Source organism: Alligator mississippiensis, chromosome 10 (genome assembly GCF_030867095.1).
Source record: "Alligator mississippiensis isolate rAllMis1 chromosome 10, rAllMis1, whole genome shotgun sequence".
Lineage (NCBI taxonomy): Eukaryota > Metazoa > Chordata > Crocodylia > Alligatoridae > Alligator > Alligator mississippiensis.
The window spans coordinates 24,623,450-24,645,231 of record NC_081833.1 but is presented as its reverse complement, the minus strand read 5'-3'; the positions used below and the strand labels follow the sequence as shown (position 1 = coordinate 24,645,231).

Here is a 21,782-nt window from a genome sequence, read left to right as displayed (position 1 = left end):
TTGGTCAGGCCACAGTTGGAGTGCTGTGTCCAGTTCTGGGCGCCGCACTTCAGGAGGGATGTGGACAGCATGGAGAGGGTCCAGAGGAGGGCCACTCACATGATCAGGGGGCAGCAGGGCAGGCCCTATGAGGAGAGGCTACGAGACCTGAACCTGTTCAGCCTTCACAAAAGGCGGCTGAGATGGAATCTGGTGGCCATCTACAAACTGGCCAAGGGAGACCAGCAGGCAATGGGAGAGTCCCTGTTCCCCCCGAGCACTACTGGGAGTAACAAGGAATAACGGCCATAAGTGGACAGACAGTAGATTCAGGCTAGACATTAGGAGGTACTACTTCACAATCAGGGCAGCTAGGATCTGGAACCAACTTCCAAGGGAAGTGGTGCTTGTTCCTACCCTGGGCGTCTTTAAAAGGAGGCTAGATAGACACCTTGCTGGGGTCATTTGATCTCAGCATTCTTTCCTGCCCATGGCAGGGGGTTGGACTTGATGATCTGCTCAGGTCCCTTCCAACCCTGCCAACTATGAAACTATGAAACTGTGAAGCTCTTGGTAGGAGTGGATGCCTTCTCCAACATCCCTTCATTTGACCATGGCTCACCCCAACTCCATCCACCAAACTGACCATGGTCTCCCTCCTGGTGTTCTTCAACCTGCCAAAGAAAGAAGACCACTCCTCTCCCTCCTCCATTCAATGGGCCCAGGCCAGGAAGATCTTCCTAGCCTGTTCCTTTTATAGGGCCCCAATCTAGGCCTTCACCTTCCACATGGCCTCCCTCACATCCCAACCCCAAGCCTCATGCTTGTGCAGGCTCTGCAAGTTGTGGTCTAGGTGTTTGTGGTGCCTCCTCTGCACTCAGTCTTGCCTCCTGATGGCTTTTTGGAAACAGGCCCTCATTCTCTCTTTCATGCTGGCCCACCACTTGTGTGGTTCCAGTACCCGGATCTGAGGGTCCTCCACCTTGCATAACATTGCCCGAAGTCTTGCTGGATCTCTTCATCATCCAGCAGGCTCACATTCAGTTTCTACATCCCTCTGCCCCTCACATGTTGCCCTGCACTTCTGCCTCTACCATTAAGAGGCAGTGGTCCAAGAAGCAGGCGGGTGTAGATTTGGCCTTCACTGCTTTCCACTCCTCAAGGAGGATCCTCCTGGCCCTCAGTGGCATCTCTGTCATTGCCTTTTTGCTGGTCAGGACCTTTCCTTTCCAACAATCAGATTCCTTCCTTCTCACTGGCAGTGAGCCTTTGTTCCCTGTAGTCCTTTGTCTAGTCCTCTTTCCTTTGCCCTGTGCCCCCCCCAACACACACACACACACATGCTTGTGCATACACACACATACAAAATCCTGCTATGAGCAGGCTCAGTCATTTTGCAACGGTGACAAGGCAACACCATGCCAATTACTGGCAGAGAGGGTCACAGTGAATCCTTCACATGTACAGTAGGTGTAATCCACCTACTCAGTGCAAGGTTACACCAACTCTGCCATCTGCGTCGTCAGGCTCTTCTCAACCGTCCAAGCAACCTATGCAGGAGCGCACTGATACCATTAATCGCCCTCGCTCTGTTCTCCTGCCTTAATTCTGGACAAGAGGAGCACATAAAAAAAAGAAAACAGGCATCTGTCTATACTGCCACTGGCAGTCTCTTTTTCTCTTTCATTTTATCCATCCTTTATTCCTCCTTTTCTCATTTCCCCATTTAAAAAAAATCATACACACATACACAAAAGAAAAAAAACCAGGCAGCCAAAAGCTCATTAACATACTTGACCTTTCAGAAGAAAATTAATTCCAACTTCGCACATACCGGCTGTGCTGCTTGGTTTTGTCAAAACAGTGGCATCATTAGAGAGAAGAAGAGATGGCTCAGGGGGACGGGGTGTCTGCCACCTCGATGGAACTTGCACCGAGTTACTGAGTGCTGGCACAAATAAAGCAATGACATGGGCCATTCTGTCAGCTTTTCACATGAAATTAATCTTCGTTTCGTTGGCTGTGTAAATTTTTATCACCACGGAGCGGGGGGTGATGAATATAGCAAAACATCCTGACAGCAATGGCCTGAAAACTCGAGATTGTCTCCGCATCTTAACCACCGTGGTGCTTTAAGAATTCTCCTCCCTAGCGTTCCATGTGTGGGGGTGGGGGTGTGCATGTGTGAGTGCGTGCACATGTGTGCCTGTACGTGTGAGCAATTGCCTGACACTCTCTTTAGATTTGAATGTGCGGTGGCCTTGGAAATTCTCCGAGCTTGGGTTTCTTGGCTTGAGGGCAGTGGCAAATGAATCGTTGGTTCTTTTTCTGCTCTGAACCTGGATTCAGAAGTGAACTTGGATCCCAGCATGCACTGCTGAAAGCTTCTGCTTTACTAACTGATATTCAAAGGGAACAAGGTCTTCTGTACCTCTCTTGTTTGCTATGAGAATGTGATGGTATGTTCCAGGAGGGGAGGTGAAATTACTTGTTGATATTAGACGTGTATCAATAAACCACACATGCATGCATACACACACACACACACACACAGCACCAAGCACCATACCAAAAACATATGTATACGTTCCCCCATATCTACCAACACAAGCAAGCAGCCAGATACCCAAGTATATATAATAAACACACTTGCCTGAAGTCCTAAACACACAAGCACCTGCACAGAGGAAAGCAGCAATTCACCATTACAATAAACTTGCACATGCACCTACAAATACATCAACACAGAGTCTAACTCAAACACAAATATTTGTAAACAGTTTTACTGCTTTACAGGCCTGTGTTTTCATGGATGTGGTTGGTGTGGGGAGGGGGAGAGAGGAAGGGAGGAAGATAAAATGGCAAAGAGAACCTTAACCCCTCAGCTCGTTCACATGGCAGTAGTGCAGTTTTCCTAAGTACTACTCATACCATTACTAAAAGGGAAGCCTGGCTGACTCATAGTGGCTCTAAGAAATTATGGACAGTTGGCTAACAGGAGTGCCCAGGCTCGCAGCCAGCTATAACACATGCTGTGGTTGGCATCACATGCTAGTCAGGGGCACAGACTGCTCTTTTTCAGAGTAACAATAAGCTGGGCCGAGCACAGTATCCCTCCAGCCTGAACTGCACTATTCTGCTCTACATCCATGCCATTACTGGAGGGCTATATGCAAGGCTGGAAATGTACTGCTTGTCTCATAATCTCATGGCTTCTACCGGTAAAGACAGGATTTGCCTTCTGCATTCAGAAAGCATGTACTCTAACTATGTCTATATTGATATGATATCAATGTAGGGACAGGCAGAGATACAACGTTATGAGACACATGTGGGCAGACAAGAATGCAGGCTATGATTCATGTACACAGTGTGAACACCAATGTACATGCACCAAGATGGATGTGTGCCCCAAAACAGAAAAGCTCACATTCTGACACATGTGAATGTCACCTCGTACTCATGGGTTAATACATTGGAGGCCAACCTTTACGGCAGGCATACCACAAATTAAGCCCCATGCCCTCGTCGAGTGCCTGACCAATTCACCATTCTCCTCTCTGCTTCCTGCTTTATGATCCCTGCCTGATCTCTTGCTCTGCTTTCCACTCATTGCTTTGCATTCGCTGTCTGATCTGCTGCTTTGCTTTCTGCTCGCTGCTCTGTCTGCTACTCTGCTGCCTGCCCACTCCTTGGTCTGCCACACACAAAAGCTGCCCGTGACACTTGTGGCACACATGATCATACATGCAGAAACATTTGTGCATCTCCACATACATTTATACAACTAAAGACTCCCAGAAATGCATCCATTCCTAAACCCTTGAATATAATAAGCTTATATATAAGCCCGGAGTAGGGGAACAAATACTGCTCTTAATTAAAACCATGAAAGGCTGAAGCAATTCCACTGAATTCTGTTCTGGAATGCAGAGTCCAGCCTCTGTTATGCTAAGCCACAAATCTGAAAAGACACATACATGAATTGCACACATCTGCACATTCACATCTGAGCTCTCATGTATACTCTCGCTTGTCAACATACCATGTGAATGCAGTTAATTATGGTTATCATGCAATGCACACAAATAGATATGTTTTATATTCAGTAGGCAAAATCAAACACCTCTAAAGCTGGCAGTGCCCATTACTCCCATCTCACTGTTGCCTAATAAATACCTCAAACCACCTCACTACAAAACCAACCAGTGAAACCAAAAACCCAAGCAAAACAAACACACCCTCCCAAAACAAGGCAATTCTCTGCACACATTCTTTCCCCCTGTGCAGAGGATGAGACCAAACAACCTGTGACAAAGGCACAGTCACATCACTTAATGCACTGTTGACAGGTGCTTAGATGCTATGGCATACGAATGGAAAAAAAACCCTCCATAGAGTATTATATCTTATTTCATTCTGTTCCAGAGTTGGGAGAAATTTTGCGGTATAATATCTTATTCACCAAAAAAAAAAGAGAGGAGGGGTTGGGCCAATCAAAACTATTTATACATTTGTGCAAAATTACTGAATAGTTTTGTCAAACTTAAAATAGTTGTTTGACATTTTCAAGATGAAACATTTCAATTTTTGTTATTTTTATTTATCTACCCAGTTCTGCTCAACATCTTTCTCAGATGGGGTCAAAAAGTATGTCAACAGGAAACATCAAGTGCTTTCCACTAGGTCAGATGTGTAAACAGGATCAAGAAAAATACCTTTTCCCTTTTAAGCCCCAAACTTTATAAATTGACACAAGATAGTGGATAGGCAGGAGCCTTTACTGAGTGCAAATTGGCATTACTTCAGCAATTCCCAGTGAACTGGAAAACCACTGATAAAACAAATGAAACAGCTACTCACTGTTCAGCAATGACACTCATTAGAAACTTTTACTAGGAGGGTACTATATTATCCCTTATTCATTCCAAAAAGCACCAAGGGGGCAGCCTATCAAAATCAAGCACTTGTAGATCTCAGAGCATTTCATCTAAGGGATAGGATTTCTAATACTGCAGCATCCTTGTGCAGTGCTAGGGTGTGAACCCAAGCCCTGACGCAGTGGTCAGATAAATTGAAATGGGTACCAATATAATGACATACAGCGAGGGGAGTTCAGAAGGCTGATTCCTCAAAATGATAGGACTGTAAAATGTCGCATTTTCATATTCCAGGAGGATCCATTATGATCATCCAGCCTGACCTCTTGATGAGGGTGCTGAACTGGCTGAGATCTGAACTTCATCCAGTCTTGGTCCATGCTTATGCCAAACCACTGCCTGTTAGGGTTATTTTTATTTACTTATTATTTTGTTGTCAGTTCAGTTTTAGTCAAGAGAACATGGGGAACAGAAGCTGCCTGCTCTGATTGACAGGTGTGTTCTGCTACCTGGCTCTCTCCCACCTAATTGGATAATTTCCTCTCCCCTCCCCTCCTCTCCTCTCTTCTCCACACATCTTTGTAGTGTATGTGTTTCTTTTTAAGAGGAGAGTAAATGCTGCATGCTTCATGCTTCCAGTTGCACAAGGTTTGCATGTACTATCTTGGTGGACAGCAGCACTAATGGAGCATCTTTCTCTCGCCAGCCCTTTGGTTCTTGCTGAAGGAATGTAGTTGTGGAGGGGGGAAGTCTTATATCTTTAGACAAACTACATACCTCCAGGGTGTGCATCAGCCCTGGAAGAGAGTGGAAGTGAGACAAGAGAACAGCCCAAGTCTCTTTGAGGTGTCAGCATGCACACACTGAATGCAATGACTCAGCCCCATTGGAAGCGATGGGGTGAGAAGAGAGAAAGAGCTTCTCTGAAAGGAGTTCAGAGGTAGTGCTAGGACACCCTGAATCCCCTTCCCCCACACACCAAGACCTTTGGTTGCTAGGATAGCATCAGGACTCCAATGATTTGAACTAAAACAGAGTTTGATCAAAACACTGCCCTCACAACAGGGCAGCACAGTTTAAAAGTGCTGAGCCAAAACATGTGTTAGATATAACAGGTCTAAATTCAACATATAACCTGCACATTGGTGAAAGTGTGACATGATCCAAATCCATGTGCTAACCTGGATTCAAACAAAGGTATATCAGACACACCTGCCAACCTGGGCCTACACAGAGAGTGGCCTGTGAACCTACCAAATGGGATGTGACAGATGCCTGTCAGCCAGATCTGACAAAGATAGTACATCCTATAGTCAACTGGGGCACATGGAGAGAAGTGTCATGTGTCTTCCAAAGTGGGGAAGTGTAGATATATGCAGCCTGGTCATGAAAACAGGGACAACACATTTGCCTTCAAAATTCGTGACCAAGGCATACTAAAAAACAAAACCAAAATAAATTCCATACAGACATATAACTGAGTACATGGGGGATCTTGGTCACTGTTAGTAGAAATGGTAGTGAAATATATTTCTGTAGCAGGGGCTCAGGCACAGATGGGCAGAAAAGCATCTGGAAAAGCCACCTCAAACTGCCTGCCTGAGGTTGCCAACAGAGAAGACGGCCGGGTCAGGCTGGGAACAGGGAACAGCTGGGAACACAGTAGTCATAGTGCAATCACAGGGGACAGACAGAGCTCTCAAACTGGCTGATGGAGCCTTGCGCAGCACTTTTGAAGCAGGTGGTTGCAGCATGCAGGGGGAACCCTTCTCCTCCTCTCCACATTGGACAGGAGATTAAATGGATGGCAGACAGCAAGCAACTTGGCCCAAGCAGCGTAAGTGGCCAGCAGATCCTAACTCAGCAGCCAGGTACCACTCAGGAAACCGGGAAGGGAATAGCCAAAGCCAAAGAGTGGGGCTCAGGAGGAAGCAAGAAGAGAAGTTCTGCAGCAGCTGGACCCCTTGGGCTTCCAAACCACTACTGCATTGGTGGAAAGGGCAGCCAAGCCCATGAATTTGTTTATTGGTTTGGATTACTGGCCCTTAAAGGGGCAGTGCTTGGGAATGGAGTCTGGTGTTCCTAAAGGAGCAATGCCAGTACAAAAGGGGAAACAAGAGGGTGTGTGTAGTTAAAATGCGGGCCCTAAATTGAAGCGGCGAGTTTTAAAAAACACCACTTCAGTTTAGGGCTGATTAAACCCTCGTGTCATGCACACACCTCACTGACATACCTGCCTCTCTGGCAGGGAGGAGATGGTAAGCTGAAAGTGGATGGAGTGGTCCCTGGGCTGCAGGGAGGGCTGGTGCTTCCCTCCGCAGCAGCGGCAGCCCCCACATGCACAAAGCAGCACCCACCCACAGGCACCCAGCTCAGGGAGTCCTGGGGGGCACCACAGCTGCAGAGGGAAGCACCGGGCCCCTGCACAGGTCAGGCAGGCTTGCTACTTTTCTTGGGTGGAGCCTGCTTTCCCAGGCTGCTGCCAGGCTGCCTGCACAGGCTTCCTGTAGAGCCATGGAACTGCACAGAGCCCGGTGCTTCTTTCCATGGCTGTAGGGGCAGCAAACTAGAGCTCCTCAAAGGAGTTTTAGTGTGCCCCAAGTCATTTAATGTGTATTACAGCAGCTGGAATTAATGCACAATACACCACTGAGGCATGCAAACACCAACACCATTTAAGCGATGCAAAAGCATTTAGCTCACTTTAAAGTGTTGTGCACACACACCTCTCATTTCATCTACAAATGGCCAGAGAGACTAATTTGGGTAAGAAAAGCTGTTGACATCTGCTGCAGAATATCTCTTTGGGAGAGGTGTGGGAAGGGTATAGGGAAGGAGGAGCCCCATGAAGACATCAAGTGGGATTCTTCTTCACCCACACAGCGGACTGCCACAATGACCAGGTACATCCCTGTTAACTCCATTCTATCACTCAAGAGCAAGGTGTGGTGGGTGAACTCAGGGTGACAGGAACAGAGAGTGGGGTCATCAGCTATTAATTCTGCCACTGGAGGGTCTTTGCCCTAGCCCCACTACAGTGGTGCACTGACTGGGAATTTACATGCCTAGGCAGATAAGATGGAAGACAAACAATTGGCAAGCACCCATCCTGAGGGTTGGCAGCAAACCCAGGGGCTGATCTTGCAACTCCTCCAGGGGCAACACAAACAACTGGAAGACCTTGTTAGAGCCCAAGCTCATGAATCAGAAATACAGAATACTTTAGTCATGAGACAGCAAACCCTAATGAGCAAATGGCAGGCTTCCAAGGGGTATTGCAGTTTAGGATGCCTAGGATGGTCAAAAAAGGATGACCCTTACGCTTATGTAGTATTGTTTGAAAGAATGGTGACTACTCCAGATCGTGACCAATACCAGAGAGCTGTAAGGATAGGGCCTCTCTTGAGGGAAAAAGCACAGGAGGAAGCCTTGCTTTACCAGAAAGTAAAAGAAGTAAAAGTAAAAGAAGCAATCCTTTACTGTTGAGAGGTCTCTCTCTCACCAGAACATTATAGTCAGCACAATGCTGTGATGCTGGGGCACATGAAGTGTCCCACAGAAGCCTGGGGGGCTCCCCAGCACACTCGTCAGTAGACCCAGACCGGGACCAGAAGCACTTCCGTTCCACTTCTGGGTTTGCTGGGAATCACAATTGCAAAATAGTGAGAACACATAATATGGAGTTGGGGGGAGATGGGAGATTTCAGCATATTTATCAGTGTCCATTGTGTAAGATCTGATTAAAGTCAATTAGCTTCTGTGATATGGTGGAGTTAGACCCAATCCAAAATCCAAACACTATTGTATACAAGAGGAGTTTGAATCCAAATCCAGATCTGATCTCAGCCTATTACTGAAGAGACTAGAGGAAAGTTACCCTACAGCACAAGTAACTCTTCCAAGGATCCAAGCTGTTACTGTTCATCAGGTAGATTATAATCAGTGAACTATGTATGCAAATTTGAAGAAAGCAGGCAAGAAAGCTTATATCTGATAAGGTGGGTCAGGGGGAATTTTTAAGTAGGTGACCAGAATAAATGATTTACCAGGGCAATAAAAGATCAAGGCAATTGTTCCTGATGCATCTCAGAACATTTAAAGTTGAAACAGTGTTCTTAGATCTACCCCCAAGCTGTTAGCCCTGCTTACCTTCTTGGAATAAATAAATGTCTTGCATTGCATTATCCACAAAGGTGGATAACTTGTTTGAAATATTCCTCTCACATTCTCACCAGGAGATGAACATGTGGCAAAAATCTGCTATTGAAAATAAAAATTAATATGAATCACTAAGTCCTGATTCTTCTTTTTAAATAAGATAAATTGACATTGCTCAGGGGGCAAGTCTACATGTGCCTCTACCATGCCATTGTTACTGTGCCATTACTTACTACTTCCTTTTGGAAGTACTAAGTGATGGTGTAGTAATAGCCCGTACTGCACCGTGCGGGTAGCATACTGTTATTTTTAGCTGCTACATCACTGTAGCAATGCGCTGTCAAGGGAGCACATTGTTACAGTGATGTTGTGGTTGCATCACGGTTTTTGCACATGGATGCTATGTCACCATAGTAAATTGCTATGACAACATAGCATCACATGTAGACGTGCCCAGGTAGTATCAAGGGGCCTCACTGTAAATGAGAATCAAGCCTTGACAACGTTAAATCAAATCCTCATTCCAGCTGTCACGTAACAAATGATAAATTTTGCCCTTTGTAGCAAACTTTCTGTTCTTGGCTTATTCTTTAATAGGGTAGCTTCAATCCCCACAAAGTTCTGGTTCACTTCATAGCCACAAACTTTGGGGGCTGAAAAAAGAGGGTAGAACTGGATTTACAAGCTAGGCTTCCTCATTTTGCTCAAAATGAATATCCCCAATATTTCATAAGCCATCTCACTGAATTTGTAATCTAAGACTCTTGGATAGGTCATCAGCAGTCAGGAACCTCTGGATCTAAACCCAAAAGCCTTATAGTGGGCATGTCTACACGAGACACTTTACTGCCCAGTAGAGCTAATTATGTGCAGTAAGCATCCATGTCTATAGGTGCAGATGCTTACTGCACAGTGATTGGCCTTAATCATGAGTAAATTTGTTACCTACAAATGCAAATAGCAAATGTACTCATGATTAGAAACTGCACAGTTGTGCATGTGTAGACAAGTGACAGGGAGCAAATGTGTTCCTGGTCAACTGGGCAGCAAGGGACAGGAGACTGCTCCCTGTCCCTGAGAGCTGCCTGTTGCCGGAGCTCAGGGACAATGTGCCCTTGCCCCGGCAACAGGGAGCTCCCAACCCATGGTTGTGGAACCCAGGCCAGGACATCCTTATCTCCCAGCACCAGCTCCATGGTCTCAGGGTGGGCACTGGGAATTCTCTGCCCAGCCGGGGGCTTGCTGCTATGGGTTGAGGTAGAGGGTGGGACCTGCCTCTCCCCTGCAGCTCTTTCCAAGTCTCCTGTCCCTGATTGGGGAGCCAGGGTTAGAAGCTCCCTGCTGCCAGGACAGGGGGACATTGTCCCTGCCTGGGCTCCAGTGGCGGGCAGCCCCCCAGGGACAGGGAGCAATGTCCCAGCCCCTGCCAGGAAACAGCTGTCTCCTGGCCCTGTGCTCCCTGCCAGCCCCTGGGCTATCACCCAGGGGGAGCTTAGAGCTCCCTTGTCTGCTGCAGGGAGCCAGTGCAGGGCCAGCTGGAGCAGGAGCAGATTGCTGCCATGAGCAACAAGTCTGCTCCTGGGACCCTAAATGTGCAGACACCTGCCTGGGTCAATTTACTCTAGAGTAATTTACTCTAGAGGAAACTGATCCCACATTATTTACATGTGTAGAAACACCTGTTCTGAACTAAGGGCTAGTACTGTTAGCTCAAATGCATTAGCAGACTCAAAAGCCCCTACACACAGCTACTGGAAATGAATAGAGAGCCACACTGTTCAAGGACAGGTCCAAATATGAAATTCATGTTTACATGTAGTAGCTCTGCTGAAATCAATGACCTGGACTCCAATACTTTTGCTTACACTGCATAACTAAGTCCCACTGATTTCAGTGGAACATCTGAGAAGTGAGGTACTACCCACTAGGTGTACCTATATGTGCGCTTTACTGTGGAGTTGACTAATTAGCTCCACAGTAAAGTGTCACCATCTACATCATGCTCCCATATTAGGGTGAAGTAAATTAACTCCACCATAGGATAGTACTGTCCGGGACAAGTACTATTCTACTGCAGAAATACAAAAATCTGGAACTCTTGGTTCAGAGATGATACCTTTTATTGGACACAGTCAATAAGTGTACTGTTCAGTTGGGACAGCAGCAAGTCTCTTTCATCAACTTCAATAAGCATTAGATAACACCATACAAAGCAGCAGTATTTCCATTACATTCTCTTCCTTAAACTCAGTGATCCAATGATGAATTTTTATTTAGATCACTGAAAGCATTGCCATCTGATCTAGGGGGAGCAGAATTATATCTGATGAGTTTTCTTTGTGCAGAGGAGACAAACTTCCTTGGTTCACAGAACTTTCATTGCTTGCTACTGTCCACAGCACGTACACAGCAGAGGAAGTGGCCTAGCTGGACACCCTCTGCCAACTAACCATAGCCTTTTGGGGAGGAACATTTGAGGGGAAAAAATGAATTTCTAACTCAGTTGAAATCAGAGTTTTGTCACTGACATCAAAGAATGAGGATTTCATTCTAGGGCTATCTTGCTAAGCTCCAGCTGTGTGAGAGGAGAGGCATGTAGGACAGGACAGTGTTTAGCTCTTAGTTTGCATAACTCCTATAATGCAATGTCAGATCATAAAAAAAATTGATTTAAGTTATGAAATGCCATCAGTGATGAGAAATTCAGGTAAGATTTGCTTTTTAACTCTTTTCTCTTAAACTGGCATTAAAAATGATTTATAGTTAAGACAAAGTCTAAGCAACAACATGATTAGAACTGAGACCCACCATAAATTTAAAGGCTTTTCTTTCTTTTTTCCCCCTGTTGTGCTGTATCAAATTACTAGAACAGTATAGCTGTATGAATCCAGAGACGGCAAAGTCTGAAGACTGAAACTCAACTGCTAACTGTTTAAAAGGTAAGTGATATTTCAAGAAACATGTGTTAGTTGTTTGGGTTAAAACAACGGATCCTTGTAGTAAATAATAAACCATTACTTTAAAAAAGTTACATTGTAAAATGACATTCACCATGAGCACCAGACTAACAGGCCACTGGATATGGTATGCTGCGGTACATACCATGGTGATGTGATGTACAAATACTAACAGCAGAAAGAGGAGTATAGGAGCTGAGATTTTTCAAAGCTGCGTAAAAGAACAAATGTCATCAGAAAATATTTTTCTTACCTATAGAAAACTAACAAAAATGGAGAAAAGAACATATCCATTACAATTTTCTATTGAAAAAATTCACTTTTCTTCAAAAAATTGAAAGCTGAACATTTTCGGCTAAAATCCAAAATGTTTCAGTTTTCCTCCCAAAGCTGAACACTTGTGGCATTTGGAGTGTTTAGATGAAAACTTCTGTGTGCAAGCAGATGCTGTTCATAAAGCCTTTTCACTCAAAAAACCCCAAAACAAATTTTCTCTTAGATAAATGGTTGATAGCCCTAGATTTTAAAGCCCAATTCCTAATAAAATTAATGAAATAGGATTTCCCAAAATGTTATGCATCTGGGGTGATCCCAGCCTGGGAGATTACCTGGGATATAGATTAGCAAAAATATTTTGCCAATTTTTTTTTTCCTATTTGTAGGACAGTTAAAGATCTGGAACATTTTTTTCTGTGAAAATCTGCAGTCCTGATTTCTAGCTGGAGCTGGAAATGGAAGAGACAAAAATACTGTGGGGAATGTTCTCATATTTCTAGTCTGAAGTTCTAAAAATTTCACCTGAACACTTGTTTGCCCAAAATTGTCATTTTCCAGGCGTTTGGAAAGTTTGGGTTTATGTCCTAATTTCTGAGACTTCGTATTTGTGTCTGGAATGGATTTTAGTTTACTTACATCTAATCTAGATTTGGCCCATCTTTTCTGAACTTTCTGAGGTTTACCCATTACTCCCTTCTTCGTTAGATGCACCAGTGCTAATAGCATTACTGGTTCTTGGGCTGCATTAGCCATCTTGGCTGAATCACTATTGCCTTAGATACTGCTACAGTTACATTATAGTTTCCACAAAGACGTTTCAGCAATTTACTCTGGTGATTAAACTGCAGCCATTTATTGTGTAGAATAAATAACAGGGCAACTGTGAATTATGGGACTACGATTCCATCGATGGGTTCTGGTGACATCATAAACCACAAGAACCAAGCTCCAGTCATCAGAACTCCCGAGATGGAATTATAAGCCCCATCATTCAAATTGTGCTCTTTAAAGATACTTGATATAATATATGGAGCCAACAAAATGAAAGAGAGAGAGAGAAAGAGCAAGGCAGAGACAGACCGCCAGGCTCTCAGGCCAACCACGTACTCTCCTGGCCACCCCGAGTCTGTAGCCAGAGATTGGTAACAGCTGCAGCTGCCACAGAGAACAGGAGACAAACTGCTAGGCATTCAGCTCAGCCAGGTATATGTCTTTATTCAGGCATGCAATCCAAGATCAATCTCACCTGTGGGACTTCAGGGAACAGCACGTGAATAGACACTCAGCTTTTCAGCCTGCCAATATAACCTGGATCTCCTGCAAAGGGTTCTCTGAGTGTTGGGAGTTGTAAAATGACAGGGAAGGGACAGGAGATGATTTATGAGCAAATTTTCCTTAATTGATTCGAATGTGCTCAAAGCAGGAGTTAGAGAAGGATAGGAAGGCCCTCTTCTCTAAGGTTTGGTTTGGTGAACCCTAACAGGCCTGGGCTCAGGTTTAAGCCACAGTCTCACTCCACCCTATGTGGTGACACAATATTGTTTGCATCTTGGCTTCATGTTCTCATGGTGTCAATGGCAGTTTTGTGCATAGACTAAAGCTATTTGTTGGCTGCAAATCTTCTCCATAAGAAGGGTAAAGAGCCAGGTACTTAGCTAGTTGTATATTGGTGACATTAATTTAAATGAGCCATGGATTTGGCCTGATGATGACTGGAGTGCTTGAGAAACATTGATTGTTTTGTATATTCTGGTCCATTAGATGTTATTTAAAGTATAGAGTAACGCAGAAGATTAGTGATGCGAGATGAATCAAAGGATGCCAGATGATCCCCAATGCTCACCAAAAATGATCATTACAATTAACAAAAATAATGCTATGCTTCTATCGCTCTCTCTGGGTTTGGATCTTGATGTAGGCCCTTTTTTGCTTAATTTCAGTAAGTAGCTTTTAGTTCTTTGGTGACCCACATAAAATAAGCTGGTAATTCTGAATTTGGTTCTTTACCAGACAAGTGTCTGCACCTCATAAAGCAGCATCACATTTGGCACCCTAGTTAGAAGTCACAGTGAGGAGGCCAAAGCTGTATTTGAACCAGGCAAACTGAATAGGCAGCTCCCAGAAATGAGGGTAAAAACTACCATATCTCTTTCCCACTCCTTTCACTCACTGCCATTTCTCAAGCAGCACCTTCAAATTAATGCTGTTTGGATTCAGAGCCTCAGCTCCGACCCTCATCTTGTTCCATATATATATATATAGAGAGAGAGAGAGCCTCTGATGTACTATAGTCTGCTATGTACCTTGTTAGACAAAGAAAAAAAAACACATTTTAACAGGTTTTTATATTGATTTTAGATTGATATGTCATCATATGACTGCAGTGTGGTATATTTGCAGAGGTAAAAAACACAATTGTGCTTAATTGTAACTTTCTTGTAAATGATTCTATTGAAGCCAATTATTGAGTTTTTGCTTACTGTTTACCTTACGTGCTTCTTTGGAATAAGAAAAGGAGTTGTATAAAATAACTTGAAAATGCCCATATCTTTTGCAGAACTGAAAAACAAATGACTGAACTAAATGTTATTCAAGTCCTTGGCCCAATGGAACTGTGTGTATTTGCATCAGATCTGAGTTTGTTCTTAAAGGTCTGTCTTTTACTATATATGTGTGTGTATGTGAGCCATACATATATATATATATATACACACATATGAAGGCAGATCTGGCAGGTGCAGTGGTGTGGTTGCAGCCCCCTCCCACTGTGTGGCTCACATGTCAGAGGCTCCAGTTCCCCATGGCCCTGAATACCTGGGTCCTCTATGGAGTCTGGGCAGGATGTGTGCTCAGATCATGGGGAGCAAGGCACAACTGGAACTCCTGGGGTGGTGGGGAACAATTTTGGGGGGCCAGGCAGGGAGCAGGTTCAGGAAGTGGGGATCTGCCCACCACTGCCCTTGGCTGACTTGGGGGCAGGGGGAGCTCCAACACCACTCCTGCCTTGCTCCATGTATAAATATACAAAGACACACAGACAGATATCTATAGATGGATAGATATACATGTATATATCTATATCTCTATATCGATCTATATATCTATATATCTATATCTATATTTATATCTAGATATAGATATATACGTGGCTTCCAGATTCATATATTTTAACTACAGAATTCAATTCATGAATGATCCAAATATTTGAGAACATTTCTAATGAAGGTTTCAGTTCCTCCCTTCTCAGTGCACTTAGGACAGAAAAAGAACTCTGCTCCTTTGTTCTATTCATCATCTGTTCTTTACCATGGTCACAAAATGTTGGCTTCTTTAACAAGCCTATAGAGAAAAATACCACTCACTATACTCAGAGCTCTTACTGCTCTACTGTAGACCTGCGCGAAGCAGCTAATATTCGCTTTGAATTCAGCTGATTCGATTTAGTGATTCGAATCACTGTCCCGATTTGATTCAGCCAAATCTCCAAATCAGTCGGATCCATCCCCTGCCCGCTCTCCTAGCCAGTCAGTGGCTGCCCTGCCCACCCCAGCTCCCAGCACTTAAAAAAAAAAAGCCCCGACTCAGCAGGTGCTGCCAGGCGGGGGGAGATCCCTGCTGCCCACCACTGCCCCACGCTGCATGGTGGGCTCTGCTTGAGCCCCCTGGCCCCCCACCCTGCTCCCACAGCCCCCCCATGGGTGCCTAGCCTGGGCCAGCTCCAGACCTTTAAGAAAAAAAAGACCCCCAAAAAAACAGGGACTGACTGCTCCTGCCAGCTGGGGGGTGATCCCCACTGCCTCCTGCTTCCCTGTACCACATGGGGGGCTGTGAATGAGCCCCCAAAGCCCCAAGGCTGCTGCAGGAGCAGTGAGTCCTGTGGCTTTTCTCAGCTTTTATTTTCTTAAAGGGCTGGAGCTGGCCTGGACAGGGCACCCATTGGGGGGGCTGGGGGAGTGAGGGGAGGGGTTGGGGGGATCATAGCAGAGCCCCCCATGCAGTGTGGGGCAGCAGGGATTGCCTCCCCCCACCTGGCAGCACCCAGTGAGCACCAGGGCTTTTCTTTAAAGAACCAGGAGCTAGGGTGGGTGGGGGCAGCCATGGGGGGGACTGGGGAAGTGGGCAGGGGTGGGGGGCCTGGGGGAGCAGGGTGGCCAGGGGGGGCTGGCAGGGGTCCCCCCATGGTCCCCTCTCCCAGCCGCCCTCCCCCGCCCCTAGTACTTAACAGTTCAGAGTTGGCTGCAGCTGTCTCCTGCAGCCACCGGGGACTGCCCAAATTATCAAAGCTCGCCAAATCTTTTCAAAGCTCTCCAAATCTTCAGAATCAATTTGGACCTTTTAATTAGTCCCCTGATTTGATTCAGAGATTCAGCTACCAAATCGGGTCGAATCTCCTATGAATCGAATCACCACCCTTCTCACAGCCCTACTCTCCTGATGTGCTGCTTGCAACAAGTCTATATGTTTTTCATTTGAGAAGAGCTCACAGTCGCATCTGAATTTCACTTGACTTGGTTTGGGAAAGCCTTGCATTCAAATTCCCCTTCTCACCCCCCCTCCCTCCCCCACAACCTCCTCAAAAATGAATGAGGAACAAAGGCCTGAAATTGATTTTTTGTGGATTCCTTTTACTTCCATTAGATCCTCATTCAGAATAAATAAATTAAATAAAAAGAGTTGCAATAAAACAGCTCATACTGTCACTGTGTGCATGGCAGGAGAGTAAAAAGAAGTGGCTTCCAAATCTGGGTTTATTGAATTATGCTAATTTTCCTCTACAGGAGGTTGGCAGAATAAGGAAAGAGGTTTGAAGTTTTATTTCTCATCAGATTTCACTTGCTGAGCATATGCCTCAAGAAAAATGGTCTGAGAAGAAGAAGAAAAATAAACAGAGGCAATCAAGAAAGGGAAATATCCCTTTGGTATGCGTGACAGAGAATTCAGGACAGCAATACAGAAATGCAAGGCGCTTCAAGGGGGTCTCCACTAGCTCCCCTGCAATTGTGTTTCTGATGGTCGAACGGAAATCAAGTCACAGCTGTGTGCCACGTTTGGGTTTATATTAATGCAATTAACACTGCCGTTTGCTGACCCACTTCTTCTAATCCATCTTCTCCTCCCCAGGGCTGGTGCATCATATATATTTCTTTTTCTGCTGGCTGGAACCTGGATCTGATTGTGCAAGACTCCCTATTCTTGGTTGCTTGGCAGGGGATGTTCTTGCACTAGATCTCAATGAGACATGACATTCTAAATGCACTAGAAAATTCAGGCATCTAACAACCTTAAACAATTGTTGCTAATATTCCTATTCTAGATGACAGGGGACCAGATCCAGCTCCCTTGAACTCAATGAGAAGTCTGACATAGACTTTAGGGGGGCTCTCCCAGGTCCATAGAGGGTATCACAAACAGGATTGTAGGTGGACTCTGTTCTAAGGGGGCAGAAAATCTATTCAAGGTTGTTCTGCTTAGTCCATGTGCACTAAAATAATAAGATGCTTCTCTCAGAGGGTTGAATCCACTGACTCTCTCCCTTTTCATTTTCAGACCATCCTAGGCAAATCTCATCTAGGAATCCAGATTAAGTTAGTACTAAAAAATGACAAATTTTAACCTTTGTAACCAACCAATACCAACTTTCAATGGTGAGACCACAGCCTCTCTCTGGATGGAGAGCCGGGGGGAGAGGGCGGTTGGGGGGGGGGGGGGTGGTGCAGAAGAAAATTTAGCCTTCAGATTCACTCAGTCAAAGCAAGTTTATTATGAGAATCAATTGTAGGACTTTGAGATCTGTGCCTGCCCAGTGGTATGTAATAGGGCTGCACAAAGCTTTGGTTGGTGATTCGATTCAGAGGAGATTCGGCCTGATTTGGTGGCTGAATCTTCGAATCCGAATCGAATCAGGGGACCAATCTAAGGTCTGAATTGATTCAAAGCTCTCCAAATCTTCAGAAAAGATTCAGAGAGCTTTGATGATTTGGGCAGTCCCTGGTGGCTGCAGCAGGGAAGGGGAAAAAAGTCAAGAAAATCCCTGGGACTCACCGCTCCTGCAGTGGCCTTGGGGCTTTGAGGACTCATGCAGAGCCCCCCACATGGCTTGGGGCAGTGGGGATAACCCCCTCTCCCCCAACTGGCAGGAGTGGTGAGTCCAGGTTTTTTTTCATTTTTTTTTCTTAAAGGGCTAGAGCTGGCTGGGGCAGGGCACCTGTGGGGGGCCTGAGGGAGCGAGGGGGGAGTTGGGGGGCTCATGCAGAGCCCCCCATGCAGTAGGGGGTAATGGGGGGCAGCAGGAATCCCCCCCCCCCAATCCAGCAGCACCCACTGAGCTGGGGCTTTTATTTTTTCCAAGTGCCAGGAGCTGGGGTAGCCATTGCCGGGCTGGGAGAGGGGTGGGGGACAGGCATGGCCTGGCTGATTCAGAGACCTGAATCAGATTTGGCTGAATTGAATTGGGACAGTGATTCAAATTGGGACAGTGATTTGAATCACCGAATCAAATCACTGTCCCCTGAATTGGCTGAATCTGAATCCAAAGCAAATACTAGCCGCTTCACACAGGCCTAATATGTAAGCATTATTTATTGTAAGATTTTAAATAACTGAAGGATAAGTTCTCTTACTGGATCTCTGAGCAATTTAGGTAGAGAATTAAATTAGCTAAATTGGAATCTAGCTAATATCTTGATGTTTAATAATCTTACCTTGGCAAACAGTACTGTGACATCTCAAATGACTATGAATGATTACAGCCTTTTTTTGCATGTATTAGCCAAAAGACATACCTGTTCATCCAAAACAACATAGCTACAATATTAGGCTTCTCCAGACTGTTATACCAACAAGTCTAAATCTTGATATGAAGAAGTTATCTACATGAAGAAAAAAAATTGAGTTTCTTTTTATAGTAACATCTATAGTATCACTATGCTTCACAAATAAACCACTAGTATGATATGCCAATAAGGCTTTCCAAGAAGCAATGTAATTCTTGTGGTTACTCATTTTAAACTAATATTTTACCATCTTTTTCTTTTTAATGAATGTTGGACCAAAAAAAACAGATTCCACATGGTCTGAACACTGAGGCTATTTGTACATGAAACAAACTGTTGTAGCAATGAAAATGAGCACAGCTATTCTTACAGAGCTACTCATCTCTGTCTCCTTTATGGAAGTTAGAACTTTAGAGAAGGTCACACGATTTGGGAGTAAATCACATGAGAACACTTCAGGCCACTCGGAATGGAAGTAATAAACCAGTGTGACAGACTTACCCAATCGAGCTCCGTGTCCAGGGGCTCGAGACTACTCAATTCTGATTGGTGGAGCCAATTCACCAATCAGGAACAAGCTGGCGGAAAGCGGGAACCACCCCCTTCCCAAGGTGGGGGGAGAGGAGCTCCCCAACTGGACTGTGGACTGCAGCACAGCTGGTCCGCCAGACTGCCTCTGAAGCATTTAAAAGGAGAGCGTGCTCAGCATGCTGGAGGCAGACACGGCGAGGGACAGCGAGGAGAGAGGAGCTCTGGAGAAGACTGTCATTGAGACCCTGCCTAAGCCCTGGCTCTAGGCCGGGTAACCAGAGCCTGTCAATGTGGTTCAGCATTAAACTAAAAGAGCCCCGGTGCCCAGATCAGGGTCTGGGAAAGGGAAAGATCCCTGGCGTGAGGCCGAGGAACTGGAGCCAGTAAGGGTTCAGCTCCTGTAGGAGTGCCCTGGGTGCCCAGTGCGAGGCACCAGGCCATCAAGAGGAGCCAGAGGCACCTCAGGAGAGAGGCCCTTGTGGGACTGGCCACCAGGGGATGCGCTTTGTCTGCTTCAGAGCAGGAGCATGAGTTGCTGAGGAAGTGGGTCCCACAGGGGAGCCAGGCTTGGGAGAGGAGTGTCTACAGCCTCCACCCTCCTCCATTGTCCACATCCCGGGACCCTAAAGGGAAGGGGCTCCAGGGAACACCCCATGGGGTGCTGAATGCACCCCATTGTTTGTGATTGATGTTTGCTTCATACTGTAAATGTTAATATAGTTATGGGTACTCCTTAAAGGGGTTTATATAGGTTTACCTGTCTTTATTACCCATATATGTTTACTGCCTATTATCTCAACTTACCAGTATTGTTGCTTGTGTACATCTATTGCAATGCTACCTCAACTTACCTGGGTTTATCTGAGTTGATGCGTATATGCATTTATTGTGTTGATGCCTTGACTTACCTGTTCCAGGGGGTTAATGTTTATCTGTGCAGGGGGGTTAATTATTGCCTACACTGTGGATCACGTGTACTGAGTTCCCAGTTACCTGATCTTGGTTTTGCAGTCCCTCAAAGTGGTGCAATGTGTTGATTGCAGGTTATTGTATATGGTGTCACATTGCAATTGTACTGTAAATATTTAATGTCTTTTATTTGTATTTATTTTTGTATAGCAATAAATTTATATATAGTTAAGTGCTTTGCCCCAGCCTGGCTCTATAGAGAAAAGAGGGAACGGCTCCCCAGTGGCAGGCCCCTCTCACAGCAGTCTTGCCTGACCACCCTACCCCTTCCACTTGTGGACAGGGCACACCCCTGGGTGTACCCAGGCTACACCAGGATCCTTGGTAGATCAAAATCAACTCTCATTTGAAAAGAACAAGGAATTTCCTGGATAGTTAATGAGTTTTCCTTTGGAATCCTTAAGAATTTTAAAATATTTACATAAAAAACCAGCAGGAGGTACTTCATGCCAGAATGATCCTGAATGGATTACAGTCTGAAATAGCTTACTGATTCAAATAACATAAACTAGCTACTACTTCTGGATAAAGAACAAAAGGAAACTGATCCCTTAATATTTTCATAAATAAAATTTCTAAGTCCTCCTGACAATGATTTGGGAAATCATAAAGGGTGAGACAGTTTATTTCTTATTGTTCACATAAGGAGATAAGTCAATACGCAGCCACTTGCTAAGGTAGTACAGAGGTTCATTGTCTGTCCCACTGTTGGCTTGCTTGTGAACAGAACTGGTGGGAAAATGTCAAAAATATTGAAATTTCAGTGGGAAATGGGCAACATTTTAATGATGTTTTCCCTCCCTATTTTCCCCTTATTTAAATTTAGCTGTCCACTACACATTTTTAAAGATGCTAAAAATTTCCAAATGCTTCACTTATTGTAGCTCAGTTTGTATATTTATATGAGAAACTGTGTTCACCACTATTTGCCATTCTTCTATTTAAAACACTTAAGACATCTAACCAGAAAGGAGAAAAAATGCCATGTGATTTTTAGGTGATAAAATTTACAACAGTAATTGTGGATACTTGAAGATGATGCTTGGAAAGAACCCCTTCATCTGAAGATTATCCATCCAGACTATTCAGCTAATGCTTATGCATAATGTTTCCATTTGTGAGAAATCAAGGTCAGCTCATGGATACATTGCTAACTGAAATGAGAGCTAAATTCATAATTACTCTCTGTAATGAATTCTTTGTCTGTTTCTACCAGTCACTATGTTCTGCTGTGTTTAGATTTCAATACAGTACATGCG

General features: G+C 44.8%; 2 long non-coding RNA genes across 3 annotated transcripts in view; one reads left to right on the top strand and one right to left on the bottom strand.

Annotated features, from left to right (window-relative positions):
- The window catches only part of LOC132243556 (uncharacterized), a 57,308-nt gene extending 36,613 nt beyond the window's left edge, over positions 1-20,695 (top strand). Inside the window, exons 2-3 of one of the 2 annotated variants that reach the window (XR_009455180.1) lie at positions 11,885-11,956; positions 17,029-20,695. This is a non-coding gene — a long non-coding RNA (uncharacterized LOC132243556). The remainder of the gene's footprint in view (positions 1-11,884; positions 11,957-17,028) is intronic. The other variant, XR_009455181.1, reaches the window with a different exon arrangement.
- LOC109284680 (uncharacterized) overlaps positions 1-21,782 on the bottom strand; it is a 421,234-nt gene that overhangs the window by 17,094 nt on the left and 382,358 nt on the right. The window lies entirely within an intron of this gene.